At 39.4% G+C, this 21,522-nt stretch overlaps 1 protein-coding gene across 4 annotated transcripts in view; it reads right to left on the bottom strand.

Annotated features, from left to right (window-relative positions):
• LNX1 (ligand of numb-protein X 1) overlaps positions 1-21,522 on the bottom strand; it is a 175,792-nt gene that overhangs the window by 121,512 nt on the left and 32,758 nt on the right. For 3 of the 4 annotated variants that reach the window (XM_070505874.1, XM_070505873.1, XM_070505875.1), the window contains one exon: positions 1,943-2,145. The exons of the other annotated variant lie outside the window; for it this stretch is intronic. The gene's annotated coding sequence lies outside the window, so the exon portion shown is untranslated. Of the gene's footprint in view, positions 1-1,942; positions 2,146-21,522 lie in introns of those variants that run through there. 4 annotated transcript variants of the gene reach the window in all.

Here is a 21,522-nt window from a genome sequence, read left to right as displayed (position 1 = left end):
CAGCAGTTATTTTCCTGATCGTAATTTTTTAAAGACTGCCTCCTGTCTAGACTGCCAGGTAGGAAACATGACTTTTCATAGATCCTCAGGACTCAGCCAGTGCCCAGAAGGAACACAGCCCATTGCCTTTGATAAATATCAGTTAAAAGAACTGAAGATGACTGTAAGACAAGGGGAGGAGTGAGGGAAGGGAGGGGATTATTGTTAGGTTAGATCTTGAGGTATCCCTTCTTTTTCCCAGGAGTCTAGGCCTGTAATCTTTGGGAAGGAAAGTAACTTCATTACATTTTTTTTTTTTTTTTTTGGTAAGGAAGACTGGCTCTGAGCTAACATCTGTGCCAATCTTCCTCTATTTTGTATGTGGGACACCGCCACAGCATGTCATGCAAACCCCAGGCTGCCAAAGTGGAGCATGCCCACTTAACCACTATGCCACCAGGCTGGCCCCTTATGTTTAATTTTCATAATTATGCTACAATCTAGACATTCATTATTCTTTCATTCATTCATTTATTTATCTATTCAACAAATGTATTAAACACTGTTAATATGCCAATCAGTGTCAAGGATGAGATGAATCTCTGTTTTCAGGAACTTACAGTCAATGGAGAAGCAGAGTTATAGCCCAATGATTAAAGCCCAAGGTGGAAGTGGAGGAGTGGTACAGCTGCAGTTGTGTGAAAGAGGAAGATCAGCTTGGTTCTTCTCATTTAAAGAATCCAAGTTGTTAAAAAGTACTTGCCCAAGTTCACCCAGAAAGTAAGTGATGGGGCCAACACTGGAGGGTGGGTCCTCTTGACTTTATAGCCTGTAAACTGCCCAGGCCCCACACAGCCTCACCTTGGCCCTTAGCTTTGTAGGGCTGGGCAGAGAGGGAGGCCAATGGGAACAGGGACCTAATGTGTTTCTGGATTCTGTGTGTGTCACCCTAGAGAACCAGAGACCTCTTACACCTTTACAATTTTCACAAATGTGGAGGCGGGTTCTCTGAGTGGATTGAGAGACTAACTTCTTCTCAAATGTGGTCTTAGAGTTATGTGTCCACAGTCAGGATTGGCTGGCACTGTGGGAAGAACTTGAAAAGATCTGTGCTCTGTAGGTGACCGTAACATCTGTAGATATTTAGATGAATTGAAATTCCTTTAAGGTGGAGTTGGCAACTTCAGTAAACTTTTTTTTTCCTGAGGAAGATTTGCCCTGAACTAACATTGGTTGTCAACCTTCCTCTTTTTTTTGCTTGAGGAAGGTTATCCCTGAGCTAACATCTGTGCCAATTTTCCTCTATTGTATATGTGGGATGCCCCCACAGCATAGCTGATGAGTAGTATAGATCTGCCCCTGGGATCTGAACCCGTGAACTCTGGGCCATCAAGTGGAGCCTGCCCAACTCAACCACTATACCACAGGGCTGGCCCCCAGTAAACCTGTTTTAAAGATCCCCACCTCAAACCTCATAAGCTTTTTAAGTGTTGTGTAATTTAAATCCCATTTAATTTTACTTTTAGTATCTTCAGTCCTCAGAGAAGAAGAACAAATTACCATCTTCCTCACAGCAACTCTCCATACACTTGCTGTCTCTTATGCTGTCTAATAGAGTGCTCTGTCCAGGCCTCAGAGCCCAACTTCTTCAAACCTTTTCCTGAGGGAGTTGAAAATTCATAAGAACTAGTAACGTAAAGTGACTCCCAAAAAAATGTCCCCATAAGGGATGGAGTGGAAAAAGCAAAAGCAAGAGAGGAATCATGTTGCTGGCTTCCCCGGGTGTCACAAGCACAAAAGAAGCCAACTTTCTAGGTGGGGAAGTGTTTTCCTTCCCAGTGAACTTTCGCTTCTATCCAAGAAAGGGCAGGTCCTCAGAACGAGGATCATTGCCAAGAAGCCTGTCCTTTAATTCTCCTAAGTCAAAGAATACAAGAAAGAGAATATGATGAAAACCACTCACCATTGATGGCAAGATGGCTCTTGGTCAGATTTTGACTAACAGAGTCTCAGCAGAGGAAAGTTCCTTTGGCTTTTCTCATATCATGAGCAGGTGAAGATGCCCCTTTTCAACTTGATGTTGAACCTGGATGAGTGTCTTCTCTTTTCAGCTCTTCTTAGATCTGACTTCCCATGGGTAGCTGTCATTAATCCATGGTGAGGTGCCTGGAGTAAACAAGGATAGACTTCCTGGTGGTCATGAAGCAAGTGAGGTGGGGCAGTGAACACGGGTTCAGGCAATGTGAGGGAGCTCTGGTAACTGGCCCCAGGAGCAACCATCTCCTCCCAAGGTCAGCATGGAAGTTGTACTTCCAGTCCAATATTTAGTTTATCACGGAGTAATTGATACGTTCCCCTCCTATTATCCTTTGCCAATTATGAGAATGTTGGGTTGTTATCATCATGGACCTTTCCTGGAATCCCTCATCTTTGAGTAGCTCAACTAATCCTGAATTGGAAATGTTGACTTCAACTGCAACCAAGGGGCCAAAGGACAGAGAAGACACCAGGAACTCATTCTTCCTGGGATATGAGAAAGTTTGAAAAGATGCCTGCATTTTGTCTTTAAATCCATTCAGCTCAGTTCAGTGAACGTTTAGGGAGAGTTAAGAGCTAGGAGCAGTGTTATTAACCGGTCTGTTAATAACCAGTTAACAGTTCTCCAAGTTCCCTGTTTGTACTGTTTTAATTTGAAGCTTTGTCAATATCAGTGCCAGCCATCAGCCCAGGGTGGCCAGGCTGGTCCTTCCAGTTCAGGCAGTCCCCCTAACTTGAGCCATGGTTTATTTGGCAAGAGGAGAGGCTGCCCTTCCAGTCGTCTCTCACTTTCTCTGAGTTGCCCCGGGAGGTGGACTAAAGTGCAGCTTTGACAAGTCCTGCACAGATGTCCTCACACTCCCACGCTGGGTGACTCTCACTAATGTGTCTCTCCAGGGTGGCCAGTCCTTCTGGGTGATTCGGCTGCTCCTGGATCAACACTGTTCACCCACCTATAAACTTGCAGCTGTGACTACAGTGTCAGTGTGGCAGTAAGCCAAGTGAACAGAAGAGTGCCTATTCGTCAATGTTATTTAACCGTGGGGTTTTGGCAGAGGGGACAGTAGTTGTGCTAGGTATGTCCCTTCCTCATCTTGACCCTTAGGGACTGCTGTACACACTTTTGAACTTGAAGTTGGGAGATCTGTGAGGTTCCTGGGCCATGCTCAATCCATCTCAAGGTAGCATCTTCTCCAGGATAAAGGAACCAGGAACCATAGCCAGGGGTCATGAACAGGTCAGTCCCAAGTGCCAATCATTTCAAAGCCAAACTCTCCAAACTGGTTACTATCATTTCTCACTGTCCCCATCCCCTCTTCTACAAATGTCCCCATTCTATACAATCTGTATACCACCTACTCTCTTTACCCCCACGTAAATGGCTGTCTTCTGTTAGCACTATTGTCCTACCCTGGAAATGATCACATGAGATTTCATAAGAAAGCAAAAGTGGATCCTCATCAGGAAGCCTTAGGATTCCACTGGTATGCTGGCAAGAGGGACAGAGTGAGAAACAGAAATCAGAGTCTGTCAATGAACATGCCCAAAGTAACGGAAATGAAGTTATCCTCTGCGGTGATAGGGGGATGGACCCAAATGTAACAAGCGAGTTCTGCTGTCCATGATCTTGACAACACCATTAGGGGTTAGTGTGGGTCCTGTGAGAAACAGATGCAAAGATGAAATTAAACATGCAAGGACTTTATTAGGGAAAATCCATGTGTCAGCAACAATGGGACAGGAGCTGGGAAAGGTTGGGAGAGTGCACGGACAAGCTTAATAATGGCTTTGTTGAATGAACACACAAATGAACAAAGTACAGTTTGGAAAGGGAAAGAGACATTTGGGTACAAAATGATGGGAATTAGCAGAGTTGCTACTGGGTTATAGGCAGTGTAGATATTCACCTGGCATCTACCATGGGGATGTACCAGGTGTTTATTCCTGACATCTGTTCTCATTGGTCACATCTGTTCTGAGTGGTTGATGCCTGTGTTGTACTGATTGTTAAATATTTTGAGAATCACCCCCAGTGATGTGGACTATCATATTGCCTGGAATATCTGGCCATGGTTTCACAAATGGAAAGCCATTTTTTTCTGATGGCCATTCACTGAAACATATTAACAGGGTCTTATAGGTAGATGGTAGTGGTGGTGCAGAAACAAGGAGAGCTGCCAAAATCCAAAAGCCATAGAACATAGTTGTCCTATGACTCTGATGGAGGGTGATTTATCACATTGATGGTACATCCATTGCAAGCTGCTGATGAGCTGTAGATTTTTGTCCTATTCTTCCTAAGAAAGAATGTGTATTACTCTTTTCCCTTTGCCCTGCTAAAAATACACTAGCAACTAAAGCTGGTGCACTCCCTATGTGTTCTCTTATCACAAGTACAGTACGTCCTCCTTAAGCTAGAAAATGTTAGAAGAAAAAATGAATTGAAACTAAATGAAAAGTGACCTGTCATTAAAATTTTTATGTTCACGAAATGCTGAGGTAGTGAGGACATGGGGAAAACGGATGAATTGCCTGGACTTAAAAGCCAGGGGGACAAGAAGCAGAACTAGCAGAACTCATGCCAATGTGGGAGTGTGGAGGCAGGGAGAAGCAAGGGAAAGTAACCCAGGAACTCACAGAGATTGTACTGAGGACTCTGAATTCCCATGGGTGGTGGTGTTGGGCTAAGTTTAACTAGATCTCTAAGAGGTTTGCAAAGGGGCACAGCTGATACCTGGAATATACTTAGGCTAGCTGAATTTGTTTGTTTCTTGCAACCTAAAGTGAATTATGAATCAGTCCAAAGTCAGAGACAGACAAATTTGTCTTTCATATAATGAACCAGAAGGCAAATTTCCCAAGACTAAGGGTTTCTGTTCATGTCTCGGATAGGGTTGAACCTCTTGGGTGAGGAGGGCAGGTCATAGGTTACCTCTTCCAAGAAAAAAGGGAGGCAGGATCAGGAAACTGGAAAAAATGGTGCTATGGATGTATAGGACTCCCAGAGAAAGACATGCTATCTTATGTGCATTTAAACTCTCCTTCCAGATTAACGGAGTGGTTAATTTTCCGACATAGGTTGCAAGCTCTCTTTCTCTCCTGTGTAGTAATGGCTCCACCCATCCCACTGAAACACACACTCTTACTAGCACCAAGTGCTGCCCTGTCCCTCTGTTCACCTTTGGACATGTCCCCTATAGTAAGCTCTTTCAACGACCTGATTTGACAATGGCACCTGTTTCCTGCCCAGACTGACACAGTGGCACAAAGGTACACATAGCTCTGTCTTCTCTGTGCCCAGGGCCTGCAGGAAAGAATACCTAAAAATTCCTGTCTCTTCTTATGCCAGGCAGACAGAAATGAAATTAGGTCTGGACAGCAGAAAACTCAAGGAATTCAGACCGAAGATATCCCAACTCGAGAATGATCAAACTTGTCAAAATTAGGAAAAAGAAAAAGTGTAAAACATAAAACCAAACAAATAATAAACTTAGAGAGGAGAAATAAAATTAAGTATATCCCCACCATCACACTAAATGAAGAACATGGCATTGCCCTGCCACTCCATCAAAACTGTGCACGCTTGGCCAAGTTGCCAGTGACGTCCCTACTGCCTAATCCACAGTGATTCTCAGGTCTAATCTACTACTCTTCCCTCCTCACCCTATTCCAGCCACACTGGTTTCCTTGCCTTTCCTTGCACACACCAGGCACACCTCCACCTTACAGTCTGGGATTGGCTGTTATTTCTGCCTGGAATACTCTTCCTCCAGAGATCCACATGGCCAGCTCCCTCCTTCCTTTAATCTTGACTCAAATGTCACCTTCTCAGTAGGGCCTGTCACAACCATTTTATTCTTAATTGCAACCTCCCCCGCTTGCACTCCCAATCCTATATACCATGCTCTACTTTTATTTTTTCCCCCAGCATTTAGCACTTTTCACATGCTATGTTAATTGCTTATTTATTATGTGCATTGTTTATGGTCTGTCTCCTCCCATCAAATTTCTTGAGGTCAGGAATCTTTGTTTTATACGCCAATGTCTAGAACAGAGTCTAAGACAGAGTAGGTGCTCAATAAATATTTGCTGAATATGTAAATAGCACAAAATTCATCTAAATGTCATTAATGTGATGAAACAAGGGAGTGAAAAGAGGCAAATGCAAAGATAAAAATATCTGAAGTAAAATATTAACATCAGCAAAGGTGGAATTTAAGTTTCGTATCATTAAACAGGATAGAAAAGGACATCTGTTGTGATAAAAGACAGTTTTTATAAAGAAGATGTAAGTCACAAGCCTGCTTGCATCAAACGTTAAACATCAAACTGTACAAAACAAACACTGTTAGAAATATAACAACTTGAGTTTTTAAAAATACAGTTCTGGTGAGTAACCTCAGGATGTCATTAGAATGGGCTTGGAACCGTGATGACAAAATCAGACAAGACAGGGGCTGACCCCGTGGCCGAGTGGTTAAGTTCACACACTCTGCCTCGGCAGCCTGGGGTTCTCTGGCTAGGATCTTGGTTGTGGGCCTAGCACCACTCATCAAGCCATGCTGTGGCAGCATCCCACATAGAACCAGAAAGGCTTGCAACTAGGATACTCCACTTTGTACTGGGGCTTTGGTGAGGAAAAAAAAAGAGAAAGATTGGCAACAGATGTTAGTTCAGGGCCAATAAAAAAAAAATCAGACAAAACAGAAGAGAAATGCAAAACTAATGGGAGGTAATTTAATGATCTATAACACTTGTTCAAAAAATATGAAACTATTTCAGAATAGAATCAAGTAACGAAAAAGATGAATTGACTCCAAACAAGTATTAAAGCAACTTCTTCCTCCTTACAACCCCTGGTTGGTTTGCATACTCGTCAGAGAGTTAAGGCAGATTCCAGGGAACCTGGATTACAAGATCACAGCAAGACTTGGAGTCCCCATCAGCCTAGTGACGTGGAAGCTGGTAGGCCAGGTAAGGGCTATGCCGAGAATTGGCATAGCATAACATCTCCCATATTCCAGTGGTAGAAGGAGTCCCAAGACCCACCCAGATTCAAAAGGATGGAAAAACAGAATCTACCTCTTGATGGAGAGGGGCAAGCTCACATTGGTGAGCATATGGCATGGGAACTGTTGTGATGTGGTTACCCTTTTGGAAAATACAATCTACTGCAATGGATCCTTGGGACATTTAAAAAGAGATTTTAATATATTACCTTTATGCCACATATTTACAGTGCAGTTGAACACATTAAAGAATTTAATTATGGAACAAGAAAAGACCCCGAATAGCCAAAGGAGTTCTGAGAAAAAAGAACAAAGCTGGAGATATCACACTCCCTGATTTCAAAATATACTACAAAGCCGTAGTAACCAAAACAGCATGGTACTGGCACAAAAACAGACACACAGATCAATGGAACAGAATCAAGAGCCCAGAAGTAAACCCACACATTTATGGACAGCTAACATTCGACAAGGGAGCCAAGAGCATACGATGGAGAAAGGAGAGTCTCTTCAATAAATGGTGCTGGGAAAACTGGACAGCCACATGCAAAAGAATGAAAGTAGACCATTATCTTACACCAGACACAAAGATCAACTCAAAATGGATTAAAGACTTGAATGTAAGACTCGAAACCATGAAACTTCTAGAAGAAAACATAGGCAGTACGCTCTTTGACATCGGTCTTAGCAGCATATTTTCAAGTACCATGTCTGACCAGGCAAGGAAAACAAAAGAGAAAATGAACAAATGGGACCACATCAAACTAAAAAACTTCTGCACAGCAAAGGAAACCATCAACAAAACAAAAAGACAATCTAACAATTGGGAGAAGATATTTGCAAACCATATATCAGATAAGGGGTTAATATCCAAAATATACAAAGAACTCATACATCTCAACAACAAAAAAACCAACAACTCAATTAAAAAATGGGCAAAAGATCTGAACAGAGATTTCTCCAAAGAAGATATACGGATGGCCAACAGGCATATGAAAAGATGCTCAACATCACTAGCTATTAGGGAAATGCAAACCAAAACTGCAATGAGATATCACCTCACTCTGGTCAGAATGGCTATAATTAACAAGACAGGAAACAACAAATGTTGGAGAAGATGTGGAGAGAAGGGAACCCTCATACACTGCTGGTGGGAGTGCAAACTGGTGCAGCCACTATGGAAAGTGGTAAGGAGTATCCTCAGAAAATTAAGAATAGATCTACCATATGATCCAGCTATTCCACTGCTGGGTATTTATCCAAAGAATTTGAAAACACAAATGTATAAAGATACATACACCCCTGTGTTCATTGAAGCATTATTCACAATAGCCAAGACTTGGAAGCAACCTAGGTGCCCATCAAGCGATAAATGGATAAAGAAGATGTGGTATATATACATGATGGAATACTACTCAGCCATAAGAAATGATGAAATCCGGCTATTTGTGACAACAGGGATGGAACTTGAGGGTATTATGCTAAGTGAAATAAGTCAGAGGGAGAAAGTCAAATACCATATGATCTTGCTCATAAGTACAATATAAAAACAACGACAAACAAACAGATAGCAATAGAGATGGGATTGGTGGTTACCATAAGGGAAGGGGGGAAAGGGGGAGGGCAAAAGGGGTGATTAGGCTCACATGTGTGGTGATGGACTATAATTAGTTTTTGGGTGGTGAACATGATGTAATCTACACAGAATTCAAAATATATTATGATGTACATCTGAAAGCTATATAATGTTATAATCCAATGTTACTGCAATAAAAAAAAAGAAATTTAATAAATGAAGTTATAAAAGATAAAAGTACCCTGAGAAGGGATTGTATGTTTTTTGCTGTATTTATAAATTAAATAATAATGTTTATAAATTAAACTTAAAATCTAAGTAAGCGGCTTCCTCTTAGGATATAGAAAGCTTGAAAGTGCATCATTCACACCCTAAGAATAAGAAAAAGCAGAATAATCTACAAAATCATAACTTCTCTGGGGTCTGTTAGAGAGGTGAGGTTGTAGGGCAACCAACTAGCCTGAAATCTAAGGAAAAGTAGGCACCTCCGAGGAAAAATATGAGTACCAGCTAATCTGAAGCAGAGCATGGGAGGAAGACAGATTTGCCATAAAAGAAGGTATGAAAAATTCAGCTAAAATTTGTAATGAATTTCTAAGGTCAAGTTTGGGCTATCATGAGAGTTTAGAAATCCTGGGAACCACAGATACAAGGGGGATTCACACCCACTCACAGGCTGTTCTCCAGATCTACACAAGGTAAGACTGGAGCAGGGTAGAAGACAGAAGAAGTCTCCCTCATGGTTCAGGCCTGTGGAAGGAAAAAGCTGCTACTGCAGGAAACAGAAAGCCCTACAAAGATCCTTTTCCCTCTGGAACAAAGGCCTTAGGACGCTAAGTGAAGAACAACGAATCCTGTTGCCTCCAGGGCATGGCGAGAAGATCTGTTGTGACTAGGGGAAGAGAACAACAACAACAAACACCTTTCTACTCCTTAGGAGGCACTGGACATCATCCTAGGCCCAGACCATTAGAAATATCCTGCCTCTGGGGGGAGGTAGATCACTGGGAAAGTTCAACCCTTGAGGCCCAGGGCAAGGACAGAGGCTGACGTAGGCAACAGAGAATTGCACTCCCCTCCCTACTGCCACCTTGACCAAGCTACAAGCATCAAGTAACAAGTTAGCAGTCTACAATGGAGGAGGGACAAGAGACATTCTCTCTGAGGTAGAAGGTCACAAGGAAAGGCTAAAGCTGAGGGTGAAACAGGAACATTAAGAAAAAACCCTCTGGTAACACAGCCCCCGAACTAAGCATAAAGTAAACACAAAGGGAGTTTGAAGACTGTAGTACAGCAGGGGTAACCATAGCAACAAAAAAATCCAAATGCAACAGAACTCTTGACAAGATTCATGCAACATCCTACACTACAGGCCTCACAGAAGAGACAAGCCCATTTCTAGGCATAAATATAGTTTATCTGTCTATGATGTCCAGCTTTCAATCCAGAATTATGAGACACACAAGAAAGCAAGAAAAATCAAACTACTATTAAGAGACAAAGTAATTCACAGAACCAAATTCAGATATGACATAGTCATTGAACTATCAGATAAGAAATTTAGAATAATTATGACTAATAGATCAAAGACTCTAATGGAAAAAGTGAGCAATATGCATGAACAAATGAGGAGTTTCAGCAGAGAGATGGAAAATAAAATGAGTCAAATGTAAACACTGAAAATGAAAAACACAGTAACAGAGATAAGGAATGCTTTTGATAGACTTAGCAATCTACTCAACATATTCAAGGGAACCATCAGTGAACTGGGAGATAGGTCAATAGAAATTTCCCATTATGAAACACAAGGAGAAGAGTGAAAACAAAAGAATATAAGAGCTGTGGGACAATATCGAACAGTCTAGCATACATGTAATTGGAATCCCAAAAGAAGAATAGAGAGAAAAAAGAGAAAAGAAAATCTGAGAAGTAATGGTGGAGAACGTTCCCAAATTAATAAAGGGCATCAATCCATTCTTGGTTCTCTGACCTTCTGCTGAGAAAACACCAGGCAGGGTAAATCCCCAGCTCTCCACCACACAAAAAAATATATACTCTTAGACACATATTTAAACTCTTGTAAACCAAAAGGGAAGAGGAAATCATGAAGGAAGTCAGAGGAAAAAAAAGACATTATTATCAGAGGAGCAAAGAGGATAAATACAGCAGATGTCTCATCAGAAACTATGAAAGCCAAAAGGCTCTGGAGAAACATCTTAAAAGTGCTGAAATGGGGGAAAACTGTCAACTCAAATTCTATACCCAGTGAAAAAGTCTTTCAAATATGAAGGGAAATTAAGATTTTCTCAGCTACACAAAGACTGAAAGAATTTATTACCAACAGACCTGAACTAGGAGAAATCTTAAAGGAATTCTTAAGGCAAAAAAAAAAATATGAACTGAGACAGAAACTTAGATCTACACAAAAAAATGAAGAGCACTGGAAATGGCAAAAATGAATGGACCATGGAACTCTATACATTTCCCACTGTTTTGGGAGCATGCCTCTGCTCCAAACTGAATATACAGGCTGCCCTATGTTCCCTGAGCTGCTCCAAAGGGAATCTAGCATTCTAAAGTATATCAAGAATGGTTATTTATGTACTACTTTGGGGAAAAGGCAACTTAGTTAAAGGAAGAATAGGTTGGGGCCTCATTTATTAAAGGGCAAAGAACTTCTAATTTAAGTGTGGTCAAGTGTAAAAAAAATAAGTAATGAAGATAGGAAAATTCAAGGAAGTAAAATGAGCATTGAAAATCTAAAGAAAAAAGCTAAGAAAATACTGCATTTTAAAATTTATCATATTAATAGTTTAAAATTTAATTTTAAAAAGTACCAGAATAATGTTTTAACCCACAAGTCATCTTCAAAAACACCTAAAAACTTATATTAACCCAATGTATCTCTTTGGACTGTATTGGACAATTCTATAGAACGAATGAAATAAGGACACAGAGGAACTGACTAATTCTTTTTATTTATATAACAATTATATAGCATTTTCTATATGCTAATTTCTAGTCTAAATATTTTATGAATATTAAATAACTTCATCCTCACAAGAACCTTATGAGGCAGATATTATTATTCACATTTTACAGATGTGCTCAAGGTCGTGTGGTAAAGTCAAGACTTGAAAGTAGACGTATTTTCTCTGAAGTCTTTGCTTTTAACCTCTGTGCCATGCTGCTTCCCCACACAATAACAGAACAAAACCCTCCATTCCGGATACACACAATTGTCATTACTTTTCATATGTCTGCAGAACGTCTATAAGGACTGATCATGTACCTGGCTACAATGAAAATGCAGCAAATTCAAAGGGTAAAGATTTTATAGGTTATATTATCTGATCCTAATTCAACAAATAAGAAAAAAATTATTAAAAGATGAACAAAACATTGACTACTTGAAAATTAAGAAATGCTTAGAAAACATTTGGTTCAAAGAAGAAATCAAAAGGGAAATTACTGACCACCTTGAAAGCTATTAAAAGGAGAACTTTATAATATACTCTAAGATCCTGTGAAAATTGTATCAGAAAAATTTTATAGCCAAAACGTCTTTCTTGTGAAACAATGAAGATAAGAAATAAAGAAACTAATCCACATTCTAAGAAATTAGACAAAGAGCAATAAAGAGTGATTATTAAAGGTAAAATCTTAAATTAATAAATTAGAAAGAAAAAAGTAGTAGAATATATAAATAAATTTAAAATCTTGTTTTATTAAAAATCCAGACATTTGAGAAATAAGCTTGATTTTTAAAAAGGAGAAAAAGCAAAATTATAAAAGATCAGGAAGTAGAAAGAACAGACATTAAAATGACTAAAAGCGTTAAAAGAGAACTTAATATGAAACTTTATGGCAACAAATTTGAAAACTGGAGAAAACATTGGAAAGAAGACGAAAAATGACCTATTTTTGCAGATGATATGATTGTAAACCTAGAAAACCCAAAGGAATCTAGTAAAAATCTCCTAGAATTAAGAAGAAAATTGGTGAAATAGATGGATCCAAAAATATGCAAAAAAAAAGTCATTAACTTTTCTCTACGCTAGCAGTAAGAATAGGAAGGGAAAAAATTCACTTAAAATAATGAAATAGAAATCCCTATGAAATACTTAGAAATAGATATAACAAAAAAAGGAAATAAACAGCAAAGTCATACTAAAATATGTAAAAGGAGAAATGAAGAGATGGAAAGACACTGTATTCTTGGATGAGAAGACTCAATGCCATAAAAATATTAAATTTCTCCAAATTGTTTGTATATTTCACTAAAGCTCACGACAAGGTGCGTATTTTTGGTTTGGTTGTTTTTGGCAATTGCATAAAGTGATCTTAAAGTTTCCAGAGAAAAATAAATACCAAAAAAAAAAGACAAGTAATTTTGGAAAAATAGAGATGGGGCAGGGGGCTTTTTTTTACCAGTTATTAGAACTCTCTATAAAGCCATTGTATTTAAATTAGTATCCTATTTGGATCCCAATTTTATTAGGTATAGTACAAATATATGAGTGAAAAATATAAAAGATAAAGTAAAAGCAAAACTCTTATAAGAAAATCTAGTAGATTATATGTACTAAACAGAGCAGGAAAAGTTTTCCTGATCAAAACTGAGAAGTGAAAAGCTATGAGAAAAAACATAGACATATTTAGTTACAGAAATTATAACGTTAAGGCAAAGATATCGTAAAAATACAAAATGGAAGATTTGCAGAACTGTTCATAATGCAGATAACATTTAATTTTTATACAAAGATTTATTACAATTTGACAAGAGAAACAAGAACAAACCAATGGAAAATGGGCAAAGGATATGAATGGGCAATACACAGAAAAGCAAATCTAAAGGGCCAAGAAACATGGAAAAATCTTCCAATTCACCAAAAGTGAGGGGAATGAAAATGAAACTAAATGAGATATCGTTTTATACCTACCAGATTGTCTAAAATTTAAAAGACCTGTAACACTTGTTGTTGGCAGGGTTGTAGGAAAGCGAGCACTTTCATGCAGCATGGACGGGATGAGCAATGCTACAGCCTCTTAGGGAAGCAGTCTAATGACAGCTGTTAAAATTTAAAATGCATATACTCTTCAGGCCAGCTATCCTTTCCTTGAGAATCTCTTCAATAGAAATAAAGTCACCAGAACATACAGATTCATATACAAGGTGTTTTTTGGTGGGGGAGGGAGTTGTTTTGGTTTTTCTGCAAATTGTCCGTGAAAGCTACAATGTGTTTCCAGCAATAGGGGAATGGCTGAGTGAACTACGGCATATCCACATGATGGGACAGTACAGCCGTTAAGAAGAATGAATTAGAGTTGTGCTCGTTGACAGGAGGAATTTCAGAAGGTATTGTTGACTGAGTAAAGCACAATGCAGGGAAACAAATGTGTAACATTGTTCTCTTTTTGTAAAACAGTGATCAGAAAGCACCCACGTGTGCATGTGCGTGTGTGTGCATCTGTATATGTTTATATCGCCTTGGGTAAAAATAAGAAAGATACATACTAGATTATTAATATGGGTTATCTGGGTAGGTGGGTGGGTTGGGAATTGATATGTGCGGAAGAGAAAGGGAGGTGCTAAGCCAAAAAAGGAAAACAAACAAAAAGACCACCCACACATGACCACACACATGTATCTATGCTTGAATTGAAGCACATACATGCATTTATCCCTCCTTGTCCATACTTTCTGTCTTGAAATGATTTCCAGGTTAACCTTTCTAAGTAAAGCAAATCACACCATTTGGAGCAGATTCTCCAGGGGTGTCAGGCCATGGTCCTTCTCTCTCCACAACGCAGAAGCCAGAAGGTGAAGAGTTCCACCATGGGTACCTGGGAAAATGACCAACTGCTCTTTGGGTCATAGGACTTAGAACTTTAGAGTTGTACAAATTCTGAACTTCCTCAGGATCAAATATGAAGTAAAATATAAGAAGCCAAGAAAACTAGTTTGAGATACTTTTAGTCAGCCCACGCTGTTTACTGCTCAGAAGTCCATCACTCCTTGATGTTTACAGAATGTTTACTAGTTCTGCATTCCATGCTCACATCTGTCTGCCTCCCTCAGCCTCCTTGTGGTAGAGCAATTTCCTTCACTTCAAAGGCAGCTCCAGGTGCGGGGAAGACTCCAGGGGTGTGGCCAGCCTCAGAATCTGGCTCCTTTTCTTTACTAAAACATGTACTCGCTTCATCTTATCCCAAGTTGACTTTTGGAGCCATTCCTAAATTCATTCATCTGCTTTTGAACTCTGAGAGTGAGAGAGAATGTAGTTTTCCTTTCTCCTCCAATCATTGGCCCTAGTTTTGTCGGGACACTTCAAATTGATTAACTGCAGAAAGAAACAGGCGGGATAATTACACATGCCACTAAAGGGAAAATGCCACAATTTAAAGGGTGGTGAGTAGGCTGTGAGAGAGTAGAATAATGATGGTCTCCAATGAACTATAAAATAAAATTAAAAATCGTTGTTTAAAGCCACTAACTTTTAGGGTGGTTTGTTATGTAGCAGTTATCTGATGCTGTGTCCAACGCCTTCGCAATGTGGTGTGCGGCTCCCAACAAGAGGTAGGAACTATTTCTCCACCCCCATGAATCCGCCTGGGCTGGCCTTGGGTTGTTGTGGGAGTTCCAGAGCCTGGGCATTGACAAGCCTTGCAGCTTTCCCTCTTGCCCTCTTGGAACTTTCAGGTGGCTGTGCTGAAAAGAAGCTCAGGCTAGCCTACTGTTGAATGAGAGGCTTTGGGAAGAGAACCGAGGTGGTCGCCAACACACAGCACCAACGCCCAGACATGGGAGTGAGGCCACCTTGGACCTTCCAGCTGAAGGCAGCCTCACAAGTGATCCCAGGCAAAACCCACAGAGGACTAGTTCAGTCAACCCCCAGAATTGTGAGAAATAATAAGTGATTGTTGTTTTAGCCACTGGGTTTTGAAGTGGTATATCATACAGCAATAGCTGATTAATACAGAGGCTTGGACATTTTAATTCAATATCTACTTTTTCTTTTTGTTTTCTGTTTTTAATGAGGCTCCTTTTATTTTTTTTTCTCTAGAAACCTAGGGAAACTCACATGGATACAAATAACTCCTATATACTATACTCTTAAAAGTTCGTAGGAGACAGAAGACTGCAAAGGCAGATGCTAGATCTTATGTCTACTCTTCAGTATCGTGCATCCAGGGCAGCATCATATACCAGTCGGAGGTCAGCATATGTTGACCAAATTAAGTAGCTAATGGGACACCTATTGCCACTCTCACTCATTTTCTTAGTACTTGTATGTGTCACAAAACGAATGGCCTAGTTGATCTGGTTTACCTGGCGAGCTCTGCAGATGTCCTCATGTTGCCTTGCTTTTCCACACAGATAACTCTCAAAGATCCCAGGCTGCAAGAAGAGAGTATCTCTCCAGTTGATGGAGGATGAGCCCATTGGTCACAAGTCCATTGGTTGTAGTAACATTAGTGGCGGCAGCAGGAGCAGAAGCTAATGTTTATTGACACCTTATCCATAATGCCATTCACTTTACATGAGTTAACTAATTTAGTTACTTAGCTGTTTATCATTTCCATAAGGAAACTGAGGCCCTGATGGGCTAATTGACCTGCCCAAGCTAACACAGTTAAATGGCAGAGCTTTAGCTCTTAGCAAACACTCTGGCTGTAAATGCAGCTAATTGTGTAATTACACTGGAAGGTTTAAACTAAGAGTATAAACATAGTCATTTATAAAACTTGCCTAACAAGAAATCACCTATAAGTTACAATCTCCAAAATTTTAAGATATCACTTGTACTTCTCACTAGTCAAGAAATAATTATTACTAAGAGCATAAGAAGTCTGCGCTTGTGCACAGAAAGTTATAAAACATATAAATTAATACAAAAAGTAACATCATATAAGAATCTTGGCTGTAGAGGTGCTTACACTATTTTGAAGAGACCAGACTTATACAACGCAATGACCAAAGAGTAAGACAAGATATAATAACACAAAACAGAGCAAAGGAGTTCTGAGACCTCACCTCTTACAGGGAAGAATCTGAGTCATCTTTCAAACCGCTCTTTCTCCTCGAAGCAAAACCACTGCTTTCATTTTTGGATGTCACAGCACTAAAAGATGGTTCAATAGGCCAGACTAACCTGTGTGAGCAACTAGAATAATCTCCAGAAAAGAAAATTTACTTTGGGATTTAAGATGATCAAAACTGATTACTTCTCAAGAGGCTTAGAAACCCAAAGCTGTAAACACAGCTGGGGAAACACTTGAATGTGGGTCCATAAAAACTCCAGTGAATAATCTATCCTTCTGCCTCATGACGTGGACTCTACACCACATACATGAACCTATAGGAAAGCAGTAAATATTTTTATACAACCTTGTTGGTGAAGGGAAAAGGACAATGTATAGAGACATGCCCACCCACATCTTCTATGTGTGTAATGTAAATCTATCCCTTGTTTTATGGAAGGAAAGGCAAAAGGATTACATTCAGCCCAGCCACTGAATTGTAACACAGGGATGTTTTTTAACCAAACCTATAAGAATTGAATTTATCATCTCAAAATTTAGAGCAGCAATATAATTATTTTTGATTGGATGAAAAATAAATGTTCTACTATTTGTTGACCAATAGACACAGATAGAATTTGGGCCAATTTTCTCTCTATAGAATAGTTTTGACTTATCATGAGCTTTTTTCCCTGGAAGGATAGACATCTGTATATTAACAATGACTATCTCTGGTAGTACGATTAGGAGTGTTGATTACTTACTTCTCTTTGCTTTTTTGGTGTTTTTTGAAATTTTTCAAAATAACCTATATTGTTTTTTAATAAAAAGATATTTAATAAAAAAGATACAATTTTTTAAAAAGCAATCAACCTGCTTAACTTCCTCACTGATGGGCCGTCCTACACTATTTAAATAAATTGCCCTTAACTGCCAAATAAATCCTTGTCTTCAACTCATTTAAAAACAATTTTCCCTTCCAGGATAATTCTCATGATCAGTTTTCACAGATATCTAGAAATACATGTCATGGCTAAGAGTATTTTGACATGGGACTTGAGCCTTGGAAAAAGTTACTCTGAGGAGGAAAGAAGCCTTAAAAATTTCTTTTTCAGATGACTTGCTGTGTAGTTCATTAGCAGGAGACACAAAAAGTACTTTCTAAAATAATAATGGCCCAGAACCTTGCTCTTTGAGATAACAAGGCTCTGTTTTTGCAGGTGGCCTTCTACTCAAAGAACAGAAACTGGAAACATCCATTGAATTGCCCTGTTTACAGGCGTTGAGTCATGCTAATGGAACAGAGCTGATCAAGCCCTGGATACAAAGCGCTTTATGTAAAGGAAAAGGACCAGCCTCAGATTCACTAACCCCAGATGCAAACACTGGCATGTGTCTCTACAAAGACATGAACCTATTGGGGAGAACCTCGGAGGCAGAGCTGGCCAATAGAGAGATAATAGGAGCCACGTGCAGAATTTTAAATTTTCTAGTAATCATATTTTAAAAAGTAAAAATAAACGGGTAAGTTAATTTTAACATTATATTTTATTTAACCAAATATATCCAAAATAGTATCATTTCAATATTAAAAATGTATTTAGATAATGTACATTTTCTTTAACTAAGTCTTTGAATTCCGGTGTATATTTTACACTTACAGCACAGTTCACTGTGGACTCGTCACATTTCAAGAGCTCAAGAGCCACATGTGGCTAGTGGCTACCTTATTGGACAGTGCAACTCTAAGATGAAAATGTAATCCTCACCACGTAGGATTACGGGGTCTTAAAAATTTTTTTTCCATTGAGATATAATTCACATACTATGAAATTCACCCTGTTAGGTGTACAATTCAATGGTTTTTAGTGTATTCACAAGACTGTGCAAACATCGCCACCAATTCCAGAACGTTTTCATCATCCCTCCCCAAAATCCCATGCCTTTGTCAGCCTTCTTCACTCCCTTGTTTCCACAGCCCTGGCAACCACTAGTCTGCTTTCTGTCTCTATGGATTTGCCTATTTTGGATATTATATGTAAATAGAGTCATACAATACATGGCCTTTTGTATCAGACTTCTTTCACTTAACATAATGTTTTCAAGTTTCATCCTTGTTGTAGCATGTGTCAGTACTTCGTTCTTTGTGGTTAAATGCTATTCCATTGTATGGATATATACCATATTTTGTTTAGCTATTCATCAATGATGGGCCTTTGGGTTCTTTCCACATTTTGGCTACCATGAACAATCCTGCTATGAACATCCATGTAAAAGTTTTTGTGAGAACATATGTTCTCAATTCTATTGGGTATATACCTAGGAGTGGAATTGCTGGGTCGTACGGTAACTCTACGTTTAACTTTTTGAGGAACTTCCAAACTGTTTTCCAAATCAGTTGCATCATTTTACAGTCCCAGGAGCAATGTTTGAAGGTTCCAATTTCTCCAACATTTGTTATTGTCTGTCTTTTTTATGAAAGCCATCCCAATGGGTATGAAGTATAAATATTTTTAACAAACCCAGGAGTCAGCTCCTGTTTTCACCAATAAAGAAAATATAAAAACTGTGGTTACAAAAACACAACAGGGGCTATAATATTCGTACAGATTTAAAAGATTAGGGACTGAGCTCACATTTGCCAAGTTTACTTGTAAAGAAACACATTGCAGCTTTGTTAGAAAGCTGTTTTTTTCTCTCTCTGTGCCATCAGCAAGTGAGGTGAGTTCCTTCAGCAATAACAAATCATACTTATTTGCAGTTCCTGAGTGTTTTAAATATATTAGCTCATTGAATCGTCACATTGGCCCTAGGGGGTAGATGCTATAATTATCACCTTCATTTTATGGATGAGCACTCTGAGGCCTGGAGAAGTGAACTAATTTGCCCAGATTCCACGGCTTGGAGTCCATGCTTTTAGCTATTAGCTTACTTCATCTCATTTGTTAACACTTAGTTGGTAGGAAGTAATCAATGGTCTCCTGTAGACCAGTGGTTCTCAAAGCGCAGTCCCCAGACCAGCTGCATCTGCATCACCTCTGATATTGCAAGTTAGAAATGCCAACGCTCAGGTTCCACCCCAGATTTACTGAATCACAAACTCTGGGAGTGGGATCCAGCAAGCTCTATCTTAACAAGCCTTCCACATGATTTTGATGCATGCTAACATTTGAAAACTACTGATCTAGAGCAAACATATTGTATGACCAAAGTTTATGGAAAAATTCCTATGGGTCAGATACAGCAGTAGGTGTTGGGTGCATTCACTTTGAGGATTCAATGCTGAAAAAGACATAAGTGTCCCTCCAGTGCTTAGAGTAGAGTGAATTTGATAGATGGTGAACCAGTGTTACTTTACCGTGCGACAGGCTCTAAATTGAGATGTGCACATGATGCTCCATTTGGAAGCATGAGAAAGCTTCCTCGTGAAAATGACTTTTGAGCTTCCAAAAAACTTAGAAAGCCCACATCAGTTTCAAGTCATTTAAGTATGTTTGTTACTCCTGTTACTTTTAAGAAAGAATCCAAGTTCTGTAGCATGACCTTCAAAACACTTCATTGACTGGCTCCTGCTTGTGTCCCCACCTTCATCTCCCCTGTAGCTCCTTGCTCCTCAAAGTGGGGGCCACAGAGCGTGCTGACATCACCTGGGAGCTCGTTAGCAATGGAGAAATTTCAGAGCTTCATACCTACAGAATCAGAATCTGCAGTTTACCAAGAACCCCAGGTGATTTGTGTGCATATTAAAGCTTCAGAAGCACAGCTCTAGCTACTGTGAAGGACCTAGCAATTCTCTAAAACTGCCAAATTATATTCTCTGTGTCCACCCTCTGCCCGGAATGCCCTTGCCTCCTTTGACCCCTGGAGAAGTTGGACGCCCCTTCATGACAGCACGCTGACTGGGTTGTTTATTTACCTGTTTGTCTTCAGTACTAGATGGTGAGCTTCTCAAGAGCAGAGAGACTTTTATTTTTCTCTGTAATTTGTGGGGATTCAGGACCTACTTGCTGTCTTGTATGTAATGGATGCTCAATGTTCATTTGGTGAAACTCTGTGTAGATGAATGAGACATACCAACACGCATGTAGATACCACATCTTCAGTGAATTTTACCTAAGGACTTACATTCCACTCTGTCAGTCACATAATTCTGGTTGATTGTCTGGTTCATCGGCATCAGAGAGAATCAGAAAGTTAGGGCAAGAGGAGACTGGGCAGTGGCTAGGGGTTAAAAGGAAAATCTAGTGTCTGCTTTTGAAGAGTTTACGTTATGATTTCTCATTATGTTTTGATTTACCAGATCCTACCTCAAAAGACAGAGACAGTGACGTGAAATGAAATGAGCACTGGATTGAGAGCTGGGTTCTAAATACGGTGCCGATCAGCGATGAATTGCTTCAGGCCTTTCATTTCACTTCTGTGGGCTCTGTCTCCTGATAAATCAGTGAGGACATTGAACCAAGCAATCCCATAAGTCTTCCCCACACCCCACCATAGATCTTTCTAAGCACTAAAATTCGAATACTTAGTATGTAGGCAACTTTTGGAAAATAAGGTTTTATTTGAACAGGCCTCTGGAGGATAAAAATCAGTGTTCAAAATCTCTTTTATAGGCAAGTTGTACTAAGTTATATGTGTCCACTATTTCCCTAGATATTTTGAAAAACATTGTGGTATATTTAGTTTTCATGAGAAGGAAACTGTTGAATGGAATCTGCTTCAGAAAGATGTAGGTATGTCGTAAGCCAGGAAGAGCGGATTTTGATCAAGAATGGCATTTGCAATAAATCCAACTTTGTTCTGAGTGATTAAGTTCTTTAGAAAACCTATTGATGTTTCAGAGAGTGCGTAGATTAGAAAATACTGACAATTTCAAGAACACTAGCTTTGCATTTT

This window comes from Equus asinus, chromosome 3, assembly GCF_041296235.1.
Source record: "Equus asinus isolate D_3611 breed Donkey chromosome 3, EquAss-T2T_v2, whole genome shotgun sequence".
NCBI lineage: Eukaryota > Metazoa > Chordata > Mammalia > Perissodactyla > Equidae > Equus > Equus asinus.
Note: the sequence above shows the minus strand (reverse complement) of the source record. Positions and strands in the feature narration are given on the sequence as shown.